Source organism: Coregonus lavaretus (assembly GCF_964263955.1).
Source record: "Coregonus lavaretus genome assembly, chromosome: 1".
Taxonomy (NCBI): domain Eukaryota; kingdom Metazoa; phylum Chordata; class Actinopteri; order Salmoniformes; family Salmonidae; genus Coregonus; species Coregonus lavaretus.
In genome coordinates, this window is record NC_139988.1 from 41,119,493 (window position 1) to 41,132,729 (window position 13,237).

The 13,237-nt window shown below is 41.9% G+C and overlaps 1 pseudogene across 1 annotated transcript in view; it reads right to left on the minus strand.

The window, feature by feature from the left end:
- LOC311132270 (inhibitory synaptic factor 2A-like) overlaps nt 1-8,530 on the minus strand; it is a 47,457-nt pseudogene extending 38,927 nt beyond the window's left edge. Inside the window, exon 1 of the transcript XR_014615194.1 lies at nt 8,148-8,530. The product of XR_014615194.1 is annotated as an inhibitory synaptic factor 2A-like (transcript). The remainder of the gene's footprint in view (nt 1-8,147) is intronic.
- Between the last annotated feature and the right edge of the window lie 4,707 nt (nt 8,531-13,237).

Here is a 13,237-nt window from a genome sequence, read left to right on the forward strand (position 1 = left end):
CCCGAAACGTTTGACCCAAGTTAAACAATTTAAATGCAATGCTACCAAATACTAATTGAGTGTATGTAAACTTCTGACCCACTGGGAAAGTGATGAAATAAATAAAAGCTGAAATAAATTATTCTCTCTACTATTATTCTGACATTTCACATTATTAAAATAAAGTGGTGATCCTAACTGACCTAAGACAGGGAATTTTTACTAGGATTACATGTCAGGAATTGTGAAAAACTGAGTGTTTACATAAACTTCCGACTTCAACTGTATATCACTTCAGACACCTGAAATGACTAGGTAAACCTTGTCTTGCAAGTCAATTGCGTTGTATTGCGGATCTAAACACTATTTAATGAATGTGAAAATATTGCTCATCCATTAATGGTGCAATGCCAAACTGAAATTATACATTATGAAAGGTAGATTGATGGAATTGTTATGTCTCTATAAGCTACATTTGAAATTCAGTTGTTTGTCAGAAGCTTTCCACAGATATACATTTTCATTGCTTCAAGGCTGATTCCCATCGAATCATATTATTTCACACCAGGAAATAGCCATCTCAAACAATTGAAATTGTATCTACATTCATACAAAGTCCTCTCAAGTCCTCCTCACTTTATATTCAGACACAAGCCAAAGCATATAAAGAAGCTAAATGGTAATTCACACATAGAGAATATATACTGTATATAAAAAAATCCCTCATTCCCTTAAGGTTCTTGAGCAAACCTGGAGTGTCATATGATAATATTAAAGACAACTGAGTATGTGTCACCACCACAGCCCCTCTGAATACCCAGTTACTTTCTTCTTCCTACTCACTCCCCACTTCCCAGGGCTAGCTATCTCTGCTAATGACCAGAGGTCCTTCCCTGTTTTGGCCCCAGCCATCCAGGGGATTATGAATAATGCATTGACTCTAAAATTGCAAAAGTAATCCTCTTAAATCTCCTTATGTACTCTGGCAGACCATGTTGTCTGTTACAATTGCCCTTCAGTTCTTCATACAAAAATGTTAGATAGAAAACTCCACTTCAGATGCTATGATTGAGTGGTCATCTCCATAATTATCTAGTGTTTTCTGTCAGTTCTTTGGACATTGGACTGAGTTGGCTGGTTATATATACATGAATGTATCACTATCCCTGCTAGCAAATCTATAACATTGCTGATTTACGATATTCAGTTCTGCCTCCAACTCCAGCATGTGAACATGCTTCTAACAGGAGACATTCTCTTGAGGTGTAGTGTCACAGTCCTACACATGACCTGATAAATGATTGACATGCTCTCCTGATCAAGCATGTTTATAGGATTAAATTGTAGCTTATCCACTCTCATAAATGGTATAGTAATGGTATTACAGTGGCTCCTGACTTTGACTGTGCTAACACGGCAACCATTTACAAAGCAGCACTTTCAATGACATTGACCTTGACACAGCACACGTGATGCATATCGCCAGTGAATGGAAGACCATATCTCACTTGCTGTTTGCTGTCTGTCTGCTGCCAAGGCATGTTCAAATCATAACAATACGTAATATTTATGTTGTGACACCACATACCAATTCCTCAACGCAGTGGCGGTTGGTGCCGTTTAAGCATATTGGATGACTGTCATTCATATTCCATTCACCCAGCTCAATGTAACATTGATAGGTTTAGGCTACTACATTATACTAAACGTTTCCCTATACCCATTGATACAAACTAGCCTAAAGTTTACAACGTAGGTGTACAGGTCGAGATATTTTTTATTTTGTAATCAAGGTGACAGACAGTGACACATTCAATACCGCCTTGCACACTCTTGCCTACATCTAGCTGATCTAGGGTGTAATCGTTAGTCCGACAGTTGCAAACAAGAGTTTCTATTGGACAAATTCAGGTATGATTAACCCTGTTTTGTTCTGCTTGCTTCTGTTTAGGAAACATTTTTCAATAGAATCGGCGGAATGAATACAACCCTGATCACACGCAAACACAGTTCACTTTCATAGCAGCCACGTACAAACAGCATGACCACTTTGCTCGTTGTATAATTCCTTCTTGCATCTGCGCGCTCTCCTCCTCTCACCTTTTCTGTTCGCTTGTGGACTTCAATGCACAACACATCAGCTGTCTGTGGCCAGGCGAAAAAACCTTTCCAAGCCAAACCTTCATATCTTAACCATTAACCGCTACACACAGCCTACATCGTTGTGACCAAGCATCTTAGCAGTTATACCGGTGGGCCCCGGTGGCAATAAATTAATTAAACCAAAAACGTACTATCCAACACGTTCCAGTGTTGGATAGCCATAGCCAGCTAGTTAACATATTATCCATCTCTGTTTGAGCCAGGTGTTTGAGTAGGCTAAACAAGCTAGCTGCATTCGCCAGCTAAGTAAGTGAAAGTGAAAGTAAAAATATAGACTTACAGTGGGGGGAAAAAGTATTTAGTCAGCCACCAATTGTTCAAGTTCTCCCAATTAAAAAGATGAGAGAGGCCTGTAATTTTCATCATAGGTACACGTCAACTATGACAGACAAAATGAGAAAAAAAAATCCAGAAAATCACATTGTAGGATTTTTAATGAATGTATTTGCAGATTATGGTGGAAAATAAGTATTTGGTCAATAACAAAAGTTTCTCAATACTTTGTTATATACCCTTTGTTGGCAATGACACAGGTCAAACGTTTTCTGTAAGTCTTCACAAGGTTTTCACACTGTTGCTGGTATTTTGGCCCATTCCTCCATGCAGATCTCCTCTAGAGCAGTGATGTTTTGGGGCTGTCGCTGGGCAACACGGACTTTCAACTCCCTCCAAAGATTTTCTATGGGGTTGAGATCTGGAGACTGGCTAGGCCACTCCAGGACCTTGAAATGCTTCTTACGAAGCCTCTCCTTCGTTGCCCGGGCGGTGTGTTTGGGATCATTGTCATGCTGAAAGACCCAGCCACGTTTAATCTTCAATGCCCTTGCTGATGGAAGGAGGTTTTCACTCAAAATCTCACGATACATGGCCCCATTCATTCTTTCCTTTACACGGATCAGTCGTCCTGGTCCCTTTGCAGAAATACAGCCCCAAAGCATGATGTTTCCACCCCCATGCTTCACAGTAGGTATGGTGTTCTTTGGATGCAACTCAGCATTCTTTGTCCTCCAAACACGACGAGTTGAGTTTTTACCAAAAAGTTATATTTTGGTTTCATCTGACCATATGACATTCTCCCAATCCTCTTCTGGATCATCCAAATGCACTCTAGCAAACTTCAGACGGGCCTGGACGTGTACTGGCTTAAGCAGGGGGACACGTCTGGCACTGCAGGATTTGAGTCCCTGGCGGCGTAGTGTGTTACTGATGGTAGGCTTTGTTACTTTGGTCCCAGCTCTCTGCAGGTCATTCACTAGGTCCCCCCGTGTGGTTCTGGGATTTTTGCTCACCGTTCTTGTGATCATTTTGACCCCACAGGGTGAGATCTTGCGTGGAGCCCCAGATCGAGGGAGATTATCAGTGGTCTTGTATGTCTTCCATTTCCTAATAATTGCTCCCACAGTTGATTTCTTCAAACCAAGCTGCTTACCTATTGCAGATTCAGTCTTCCCAGCCTGGTGCAGGTCTACAATTTTGTTTCTGGTGTCCTTTGACAGCTCTTTGGTCTTGGCCATAGTGGAGTTTGGAGTGTGACTGTTTGAGGTTGTGGACAGGTGTCTTTTATACTGATAACAAGTTCAAACAGGTGCCATTAATACAGGTAACGAGTGGAGGACAGAGGAGCCTCTTAAAGAAGTTACAGGTCTGTGAGAGCCAGAAATCTTGCTTGTTTGTAGTTGACCAAATACTTATTTTCCACCATCATTTGCAAATAAATTCATAAAAAATCCTACAATGTGATTTTCTGGAGAAAAGAAATTCTCAATTTGTCTGTCATAGTTGACGTGTACCTATGATGAAAATTACAGGCCTCTCTCATCTTTTTATCTCTCTCTCTCTATTGCTTCTCCTTCATTTTTGAAGAAATGTAATTGTTCAAAACTGTTCAACTATTGTCTTTCTCTCTCTTTGGGTCAACTACTCCCCACATTGTATACAGTGCAGTGCTAGCGAGCTGTAGCTTATGCTTTCAGTACTAGATTCATTCTCTGATCCTTTGAATGGGTGGACAACATGTCAGTTCATGCTGCAAGAGCTCTGATAGATTGGAGGACGTCCTCCAGAAGTTGTCATAATTACTGTGTAAGTCTATGGAAGGGGGTGAGAACCATGAGCCTCCTAGGTTTTGTATTGAAGTCAATGTACCCAGAGGAGGACGGAAACTATCTGTCCTCCGGCTACACCATGGTGCTACCCTACAGAGTGCTGTTGAGGCTACTGTATAACTTAATTGCAAAACAGTGTGCTTTAATAAATTATTTGGTGACGTAAATATATTTAGTATAGTTTTTTCTAAAAATGATAACTTTTTTAATGTTTCACTATTTATTTATTTCATTCACTGAGGAGGATCGTCCTCCCCTTGCTCCTCTGAGGAGCCTCCACTGCCCCAACGCACCAATCCCCCCATGACACCAGCTTGGAAAAACCCATTATACAGAGAGATAATTAAGAAATAAGGCCCGAGGAGGTGTGGTATATACCACGGATAAGGGCTGTTCTTATGCACGACGCATCGCGGAGTGCCTTGGTATAGCACTTAGTCGTGGTATATTGGCCATATAACACAAACCCCAGAGGTGCGTCATTGCTATTGTAAACTGGTTACCAATGTAATTAGAACAGTAAAAATAAATGTTTTGTCATACCCGTGGTATATGGTCTGATATACAGTACCACGGCTTTCAGCAAATCAGCATTCAGGGCTCGAACCACCCAGTTAATAATAGGGAATATATGAGGACACACACCAGATGTGTGTGTTGCATAGCATATTGGCACCCTTTTTTAAGCCCATCTAGGATGCCAAAAGAGGAGGGGCCATAACTCTTTGTTGGGTACTTTGTGTCTACTGTTAGACCATGCTAGTTTACCTAATGCTTTGAGTCAGAATCACTTCACCATCCATTGCACAACGTGTGATTTGAGAATAATGTGAGTGATGTGAGGACATCTGTAAGAATTGGTTTTCTTATCATTGTCATACTTGTTGATTGTATCACGTTGACCTTCCCCACATTAAAAAATATTACAGTTTACTATAGAATATTATTGTACTTACTATAGAATTCTGTAGTAAATTGTAGTGTACTGTAGAGTACTATACTCCACACTGTAGTATTCCTCGGTCGTGTAGTGCTTACTATAGAATTTTGTAGTATACTTTGGAACACTATACACCATACTGTGGAATCCCCCTTGATCGTGTAGTGCTTACTATAGAATCGTGTAGTATACTGTAGAATACTATACTACACACTGTAGCATCCCTTGATCATGTGTGGTACTTATTATTAAATTTACATTTTTAGTCATTTAGTAGACGCTCTTATCCAGAGCAACTTACAGTTAGTGAGTGCATACATTTTCATACTGGCCCCCCGTGGGAAACGAACCCACAACCCTGGCGTTGCAAGCGCCATGTCTACATTATATATTTTTTTGACATTCCCACCAAGTTATAGGCTAGGTATTGTCGTATATGATGAATGGTGGCAATTATCGCTATCAACAAAGAGTTCGCCATACTGCATCGTGTTAGAGGCTTTTATTAAAATCACGAATTTACAGCATAGATACAGACTCGCGATGTCCGGAGAACGGCTCCCAGATTGATATGGCCGTTCTGCCGTCTAATCGTTTACCCCCTATTTATAAACAATACAAAGGGAGGGGCTACTCCCTTCTTCTGGCCAATCACCAGTCTCCCCTCGGGCGTCACCCTCCAAGCGGCACATTTCAAATAACATCATAAAACCTCCCCCCTCTGGCCTGAACAACCAACATTCCATTTCGTCATGAAAAACATTTAACAAAGGCATAATCTTCAGATACGATAGTATCCCCCAGTTCTGCATCTCCTAATATCTTGGTTCTGTCTGTCTGGTGAATTGTTAGTAACTTGCTGGGCTGCAGGCTACACCTGAGAAAGTGTGCTTTATGACATTGGCTTCAAAGATTCATCACTGCACAGCACTTTCTTTTACAGAGGCGTAGGGGAGCTTTTTAAAAGGCCTCCATTTCCCCATCTACTCACTGAAGGCCAGTGGCTATGAAATGGATCCTCCAAAGAGTAAGTTTAGCATCGCCATGACAAGGAGAAGTGCATTACACCTGACGCATTGACATGGTTACAAGGAGAGAGAACTGTGGGGAACTGAGGGGTTTTTCCCGGAAGCAGGGGAGAGTAAGATGGCAGATTGGTTTATGTTCCCTTGCCTTACAGTAGTTGTTCCTTGCCCAATTGTACCATAGTTACAGGTTACTGTGAGCCACCCTGTTTACTCACTTCCTGAGCTGGTTTCTCATACAGCAAGACGAGGGTATGGCTGCTGATGTTTCAAAGAAAGAGTAAGAGAATGTGAATTGCTCCAACAACAGAAAAGGATAAAGGAACTCAGTGGTTGGTTTCTCATAAACAGAGCTGAGAGAGAATAGAGTATTCAATTAGACTGATAGAGACAGAGGTGGGGGCCTAGGATAGAAGATGGTTTGGGCACACCATGAGCTGGTTTCTAAGATAGAGGTTTCTGTAGAGACAGAGATGGGTTTGAAATGAGGCAGGGGGAGAACAAACCCTCTGAACTGGTTTCAGAAGCCTCGTTTACACCTTGCGCTAATGTGGGTTTTTTGATCTAATCTATATGATCCAATCAGTATCGCGTCAACACATGGTATTAAAATGTCTACATTGTGAGCAAATTTCCTGTTGCCTCCCTGTAATTACATTATTTGACAGATATTATTATTTTCATTTTTAACAATTATTGATGCCATACATGCTACCTGTCAATTATTTATATGCATAATGATTTAAATGGCTTGACCATCCAGATTTGTTCACACTTGATTGATATCCAGATACAATGGGTCCCTGACTACCTCCGGAGGTGGTTAGGAAGATCTCATCACAATCAGATCACACTGCGTCTTTTAATCATCTACACCTGCCCAAAAATGTGGGCACAATCAGAATGTGGACAAAGGACGCATGTCAGCACCAGGTATAAACGAGGAGGGGGGGGTTGGATGACTATGAAACGAGAGAGAGAGAGAGAGAGAGAGAGAGAGAGAGAGAGAGAGAGAGAGAGAGAGCTGATCTGCCCTCTATGTGATGCAGTGCCCTGCCGGGGGCGTCAAGATCACACGTCATTACTCATGATAAGTTGCGAGTCCCGGGTGGGATCCTCGTCACATGAAGCCTTGAGGAACACATCCATCGCCCATGATACTCACTGTATTTTCAGCAGCACTACTGTAGCTATGGTATGTGTTCAACACTGAACACCCATTATATCTCACTGTCACAAGCACTTGAGCAGTATCATTGATATCCTTAAAAATAATGTCAATGATTAAATAATATGCCATTTAGCAGACGCTTTTATCCAAAGCGACTTACAGTCATGTGTGAATACATTTTTACGTATGGGTGGTCCCGGGGATCGAACCCACTACACTGGCGTTACAAGCGCCATGCTCTACCAGCTGAGCTACAGAGGACCACATGATCACCTCATCTGTTTAATACATTCAAAAGAGCAATAATGGCTAAGGCTTAAGTACAATTGATCAATGCTACAAGACTAAATCAATACATCAATTCTAACTGAATATTCATCTGAACATTTCCTTGTTCAGTAATCTGTTCATTACACTTTCTAAACAGGGAATCAGATAGTATCAGCCAAAACTGAAACAGATAACATAAAGACAACATCATTGCTTTCTCCAGATAAATCGTGAGCCTTTTACTGCTTGGCTAGAATGCAGAGATGCAACCCCCCCCCCCCTCCCACATATCAGCGTCTAGACAATAAAGCAACCAAACATACACCACTATAGTATATCACCACAAATACAGTACAGACATTCAAACCACTCAGGCACCTGCTGTATCTTGACAAATCAAAGCTGATAAACTGCAACTAGGTGCAGATTCTCCAATGTTTCTACATTAACTTCCTATCGTTATTACTATACAGACTTAAGGGTTAAACACTTACCTTGAGAAACAAATCAATGGAGCAAAGGATGAGAAAGCAGAGATCTCCCACTGAGCTGGTGCATATCCATTCATGTAGTGGCATAGAGAGCTCCGTCCAGAGAGAGGATAGGGGACCAAAGAGTCAGCAGTGACAGCTGGAATAGTTGTGGCACACCGGCTCAGGATTCAGGATAGAATAAAAACAGCCTCCAACCCCATAAGGTCCACAATGATGTCCTCCCTCCTTCTCTCTCTCTGTCTGCCTCTCTCTCTCTTTCACCTCATTCAAGCATCACTGACACTCATCCGCTGCCGTTCCTGCACTCACCGGCAATAGGCACTCATACATGCAACGGAGATCTCCATCTCACGCTGCTGCTGCAATCCCTGTGCATTTGTGAGTGTGTTTGTGAGTGAGTGAGTGAGTAAAACAGAGAGAGAGAGGGAGAGAAAGCGAGAGAGATAGAGGGGAAGAGGGGGGATGAGAGCGAGGGAGGGTGAGAGAGGGGGAAAGCGCAAGCTGCTGGGTAAAGTCCAGAGTTGCCACAGCTGGTGAGCTCATGCATCAACAGTAAAGACCTCCTTATCATGTCCTCTGAGCTGGCATAGGGGCTGGTGAGCTGTTATATAATCTGAATGGCTTCCCAGACAGCGTGGGGAAGGCTCTGAAATAATAATGCATTGTGTTTTTAATTGGATGTCTCCTTCCCTCGTTACTTTTAGATATCTGAGAGGAGAAGAGAAGAAACAGAGGGGGAAGGAAGGAAAAGAGGGAGAGGAAACGTTGGGGAGAGAGAGGAGTTGAGAGAGTATTAGTATGTAGTCTGGAAGGAGGGAACAAGAGAGAGAGGAAGAGATGTGGACACAAAAGGAGAATTAATTAATTTTATCCAACTCTGCATGTCTACTGTTTATCGCTGACCTCACAAAGAGACTTGCAGCCAATTATAGTATTCCAGTAATATAATACACTCAATATTTATATTGATGGTCCAAATTCTTAACAATTTTGTTACCGTGTTACTGGGATTGGCATATACTAGCAAGAAAAACAATGCCTACAGTATATCAAAGCCGATCTCCCTTTGAGTTCTTGATTGGTGCAAAGTGTTCTATTATTTTTCTCTGTAGTCAAGGTCAGTGCACAGGCAATACTTCCATTCTGTCTGCGATTCGTGCTTCTGAGATGCACAAAGTGTTGTGAAATACTTTACTCAGTTGGCAGCAGTGGCGGTCAGTGACGTTTATGATGAGGGAGGACGATTTATTTTCTCATGAGCATGGCATTATTTCTATTACAGCATGTTGGATAACTGTCATTCATATTCCATTCACCCAGTTCAATGTAACATCGATAGGTTTAGGCTTCTACATGACACTCAAATTTTCCCTATACCCATCATGAGGTTGCGACAACCTAGCCTATGAATGAAAGTATACAACGTAGGTGCACACAGGTCGAGAGAAAAATTTGAGATGACAGACAGTGACACATCGACAGACAGTGAAACATTCAATACTGCCTTGCCTGCATCTAGCTCATCTAGGGTGTAATCATTAGTCCAAAAGAGAGTTTCTATTGGATAAATTCAGGTATTTTTATCCCCGTTTTGTTTGTTTCCGTTTAAGAAAAGTTTTTCAACAGAATCGGCGGAATGAATACACCCCTGATCACGCATAAACACAGTTCACTTTTATAGCAGCCACGTTGTATTCCTTCTCACCTCTATGCACTCTCCTCCTCTCACCTTTTCCCTTCGTTTGTTTATTTTATTTTATTATTTCACCTTTATTTAACCAGGTAAGCCAGTTGAGAACAAGTTCTCATTTACAACTGTGACCTGGCCAAGATAAAGCAAAGCAGTGCGATAAAAACAATAAGAACACAGAGTTACATATGGGATAAACAAAACATACAGTCAATAACACAATAGAAAATATATATACAGTGTGTACAAATGTAGTAAGTTATGGAGGTAAGGCAATAAATAGGCCATAGTGCAAAATAATTACAATTTAGTATTAACACTGGAATGATAGATGTGTAGAAGATGATGTGCAAATAGAGATACTGGGGTGCAAATTAGCAAAATAAATAACAATATGGGGATGAGGTAGTTGGGTGGGCTAATTACAGATGGGCTGTGTACAGGTGCAGTGATCGGTAAGCTGCTCTGACAACTGATGCTTAAAGTTAGTGAGGGAGATAAGAGTCTCCAGCTTCAGAGATTTTTGCAGTTCGTTACAGTCATTGGCAGCAGAGAACTGGAAGGATTGGCGGCTAAAGGAGGTGTTGGCTTTGGGGATGACCAGTGAGATATACCTGCTGGAACGCATACTATGGGTGGGTGTTGCTATGGTGACCAATGAGCTAAGATAAGGCAGGGATTTGCCTAGCAGTGATTTATAGATGACCTGGAGCCAGTGGGTTTGGCGATGAATATGTAGTGAGGGCCAGCCAATGAGAGCGTACAGGTCACAATGGTGGGTAGTATATGGGGCTTTGGTGACAAAACGGATGGCACTGTGTTAGACTACATCCAATTTGCTGAGTAGAGTGTTGGAGGCTATTTTGTAAATGACATCGCTGAAGTCAAGTATCGGTAGGATAGTCAGTTTTACGAGGGCATGTTTGGCAGCATGAGTGAAGGAGGCTTTGTTGCGAAATAGGAAGCCGATTCTAGATTTAACTTTGGATTGGAGATGCTTAGTGTGAGTCTGGAAGGAGAGTTTAAGAGATAACCAGACACCAGGTATTTGTAGTTGTCCACATATTCTAAGTCAGACCCGCCGAGAGTAGTGATTCTAGTCGGGCGGGCGGGTGCAAGCAGCGTTCGATTGAAGAGCATGCATTTAGTTTTACTAGTGTGTAAGAGCTGGTGGACTTCAATGAACACATCAGCTGTATGTGACCAGGCGAAAAAAATATTTCCAAGCCAAACCATGTCATAACCGCTGCACACAGCCTAGATCGTTGTCCCCATATTAGCTAAAGTAAAGTCCTAGTCAACATAGCTAATAGAACTTATGCGTTAGTAAACCCGCTACAATCATGCAGTAAGGTTACAGTGTATAGTAAGCAGTTACACCGGCGGGCCCCGGTGGCTATAAACTAATAAAACCAAAAGCTTACCTTGACTTGGAAGAGTTACAGTGTTGTGTTGGATGGTCATAGCCAGCTAGCGAACATAGAATCCCTCTGTTTGAGCCGGGTGTTTGAGTAAACTAAACTAGCCAGCTGCATTTGCTAGCTAAGTAAGTGAAACTGAAATTGAAAAAAAAAAACGAAATCTTTCTCTCTCTTGCTTCTCCTTCATTTTTGAATAAATTAATTTGTTGAAAACTGTTCAACTAGTGTCTTTGTCTTTGAGTCAACTACTCACCCCATTTTATGCATGTATGAAAATGTATGCACTCAGTAACTGTAAGTCGCTCTGGATAACAGCGTCTGCTAAATGATAAAAATGTCAATGTAATGCACTGCAGTGCTAGCTAGATGTACCTTATGCTTTCAGTACTAGATTCATTCTCTGATCCTTTGATTGGGTGGACAACATTACAGTTCATGCTGCAAGAGCTCGTATAGGTTGGCGTGTAAGTCTATGGAAGGGGGTGAGAACCAAGAGCCTCCTAGGTTTTGTATTGAAGTCAATGTACCAAGAGGAGGAAGGAAGCTAACTGTCCTCCGGCTACACCATGGTGCTACCCTACAGAGTGCTGTTAGGCTACTGTAGACCTTCATTGCAAAACAGTGTGTTTTAATCAATTATTTGGTGACGTGAATATATTTAGTATAGTTTTATCTGAAAAAATATAACTTTTTATTTTATTTTTATTTTTTATTGAAATTCACTGAAGAGGATGGTCCTCCCCTTCCTCCTCTGAGGATCCTCCACTGGTTGGCAGTGATACACACTTTAGATATTCTGCAGTGAAATGTGGTGTGCATACCATGAGGGTGATATGTGATAGAGTGGGGAAAAAAAAGTATTTAGTCAGCCACCAATTGTGCAAGTTCTCCCACTTAAAAAGATGAGAGAGGCCTGTGATTTTCATCATAGGTACACGTCAACTATGACAGACAAATTGAGATTTCTTTTCCCAGAAAATCACATTGTAGGATTTTTAATGAATTTATTTGCAAATTATGGTGGAAAATACGTATTTGGTCACCTACAAACAAGCAAGATTTCTGGCTCTCAAAGACCTGTAACTTCTTCTTTAAGAGGCTCCTCTGTCCTCCACTCGTTACCTGTATTAATGGCACCTGTTTGAACTTGTTATCAGTATAAAAGACACCTGTCCACAACCTCAAACAGTCACACTCCAAACTCCACTATGGCCAAGACCAAAGAGCTGTCAAAGGACACCAGAAACAAAATTGTAGACCTGCACCAGGCTGGGAAGACTGAATCTGCAATAGGTAAGCAGCTTGGTTTGAAGAAATCAACTGTGGGAGCAATTATTAGGAAATGGAAGACATACAAGACCACTGATAATCTCCCTCGATCTGGGGCTCCACGCAAGATCTCACCCTGTGGGGTCAAAATGATCACAAGAACGGTGAGCAAAAATCCCAGAACCACACGGGGGGACCTAGTGAATGACCTGCAGAGAGCTGGGACCAAAGTAACAAAGCCTACCATCAGTAACACACTACGCCGCCAGGGACTCAAATCCTGCAGTGCCAGACGTGTCCCCCTGCTTAAGCCAGTACATGTCCAGGCCCGTCTGAAGTTTGCTAGAGTGCATTTGGATGATCCAGAAGAGGATTGGGAGAATGTCATATGGTCAGATGAAACCAAAATATAACTTTTTGGTAAAAACTCAACTCGTCGTGTTTGGAGGACAAAGAATGCTGAGTTGCATCCAAAGAACACCATACCTACTGTGAAGCATGGGGGTGGAAACATCATGCTTTGGGGCTGTTTTTCTGCAAAGGGACCAGGACGACTGATCCGTGTAAAGGAAAGAATGAATGGGGCCATGTATCGTAAGATTTTGAGTGAAAACCTTCTTCCATCAGCAAGGGCATTGAAGATGAAACGTGGCTGGGTCTTTCAGCATGACAATGATCCCAAACACACCGCCCGGGCAACGAAGGAGAGG